This window comes from Gadus macrocephalus, chromosome 7 (genome assembly GCF_031168955.1).
Source record: "Gadus macrocephalus chromosome 7, ASM3116895v1".
NCBI lineage: Eukaryota > Metazoa > Chordata > Actinopteri > Gadiformes > Gadidae > Gadus > Gadus macrocephalus.
The window spans coordinates 11,278,594-11,280,974 of record NC_082388.1 but is presented as its reverse complement, the minus strand read 5'-3'; the positions used below and the strand labels follow the sequence as shown (position 1 = coordinate 11,280,974).

General features: G+C 48.8%; 1 protein-coding gene across 1 annotated transcript in view; it reads left to right on the top strand.

Moving 5' to 3' along the window:
- Positions 1–823: 823 nt before the first annotated feature.
- Positions 824–2,381, top strand: part of LOC132461532 (pro-neuregulin-2, membrane-bound isoform-like) — a 12,057-nt gene continuing 10,499 nt past the window's right edge. Inside the window, exon 1 of the mRNA XM_060056680.1 lies at positions 824–931. The gene's annotated coding sequence lies outside the window, so the exon portion shown is untranslated. The remainder of the gene's footprint in view (positions 932–2,381) is intronic.

Sequence of the window (2,381 nt, the reverse complement as noted above, 5' to 3'; positions counted from 1 at the left end):
TTCCCATCTCACCTTTTAGCAGCTTCAACCAAAGACCACCTCCTTGTCGTGCAGAATATGGAGGTAGCAGCGGCGGTTTCAAGTGTCTGGGTTATATACCGTACTCAGGTTTAGTTTATCAACCCCTAAACTAGGCGTCCCGCACCCACCTTGTTCCAGAACTCACCGTGAAGCTCTTTGATAATCCGGGAGAGGAACGAAAGCAGTGGATAGACTCAGGCACACGCACTGACACCGCCGCTCTGTCCACGTGAGGACATCACAACCGTAACCTGGTTCAGTCGGTGAACATAAAACCTGGAGCAGATGCCAGTTCCTCTTTTGTCCTCTCTCCTGGCCCTCTGAAATGCTTAAATCTAGCCGTTCCAAACGGTGTCAGACGCACATAAATCTCAACACGGGAATATACACACACAGACTTGATTTATTGATAGTCGTTTTATTAACACAAAAATGACAGCTTCAAAATAGATGCCTGAGTCCCATGCATTGCCCAAAGCAAGGCGATAACATATCTATTTAGTGCATGAGTGCATTTAACAACTTACAACAAATAACCAGGGTTTGTGTTATTTGTATGTTGAACTGAGAGCTGCTCGATGGTTGGTATTTAATCTGGTGATGCATGCTGGGAAACAACTGGGGTTGTCTTGCCACTGATTTTGCTTGCAGGGAGAACTATCGAGAAAAAAACAACATTCCTACTGATCAGGGTGTTTTGACTATAACCTACTTCTCCTGGTCTCCTGGTTGTTTCAGTATCTGTGTTGTCCTGTTTATATCTGTGTGTGTGTCACAAGGTGTGTGCCACTATATCTTAATCTTCTTCTGTTGTTTCTTTTTGTCCTACCAACCTCCCCCTCCCCTCTCCCCACTCCCCTCCTCGCCAACCCCTCTGCACATGCAGAGCATCTTGGGATTGAGTTTATGGGTATGGAGCCATCTGTTTTGGTTTGACGCAAGACTAGAACTGTAGATGTCGTCTTCATCCTAACCCCCCCCCCCCCCCCCCCCCCCCCCCCCCCCCCACCCCACCCGACCTGCCTCCACCCTCCCTCCCTCCCCTCCTTGTACAACCCAAACCCATGAAACCCATGAAACCCATGAAACCCATGAAACCCATGAAACCCATGAAACCCATAAAACCCAATGAGCCCGTGATTAACCAACCCCCTGTGCCTGGTTCGAGTCCCGCTATAACCTATAACTAGAAGTCTGGGTGGGAAAGCTACCCACAATGCAACCCGCCCTGCATGATCAACAGTCATTGACATGGATGTCTTGTATTGCAGCGCTCATCGAAAGCATAATGATAAGGAAATATTTATCAACTGCATACGGGGGGGGGGGGGATACTCCATGCCATTGCGCTTACTAAAATATTAACAGCAAATCTGTGCTAAGGGGTCACACAGGGGTCACCGCTCCGGTGACTGTAGACTAAACTGTGTGTGGGTGAAGTGTTCTGTCGCAACCTGACAGCTGTGCACCCCGCAGGTGAGCGCTAGCCACTAGTGTGGTACCCCTCACCCCCTCACAGACACACACACACACACACACACTTTGTCTAGTGTTTTGAGCACTTTATACATGCAGTGGAGTATTAGAATAATGCATTATTGTAGACCCGGTGATGTGCACCATTGGTCACTCGGTAGCTAGGTGCTGGCTCTAGATGTGTGCAGGGTGAGTGCTGCGTATAGGTACACCCCCAGCGACCTCCGACCTCCCCCCCGGAATGGTTAATACCCCTCTTCATGTTGTGATGTTCCTCCTCCTCCACGTCCTCCTCCTCCTCTTCCTCCTCCTCCTCTTCCTCCTCCACCTCCTCCTCCTCCTCCTCATACCTGACCTGCATCCCATGTAGTCTAGCAACAAGTCTGAATCTCTTCCTTTCTCCTCATCTCTGCTTCTCTCCGCGCTCTGTCCTCCCCTCTCCTGTGAGACCCTGAGTCGTCCTCCTCTCTGTTAACTTCATTTTCCACTTCCCTTGCTCATCCATGTGACCGTGTCTCGTCCCATCTTCGTTGCATCCTCTCATACATCCTATTCCGTCACAAACTAGACTAGACCTATGTGTTCAGACAGGGTTTAGCACTGTTGATTTGATTGTATTAGCACGAGCATGTCATGCTGAATGTAGATCTACCAAACCATGTGACAGGCCTCTGTCTCCACCCTCCCCACCCCAACTTCCATTGTGTGTACATTTCCGATGCCTTTTCCAGAAAAGTGTCTTGAGTATTTCTTACGCACTGGATTAAAAAGTGTCTTTGGTGACTCAAAGCGTGGAAACGTCCTGAGTCGTTTAAGTTATTAATATCCGCTTTCAAAGCTAGACTCATTGTAACAGTGGGATACAATCTGCATCGGCCGCTTAA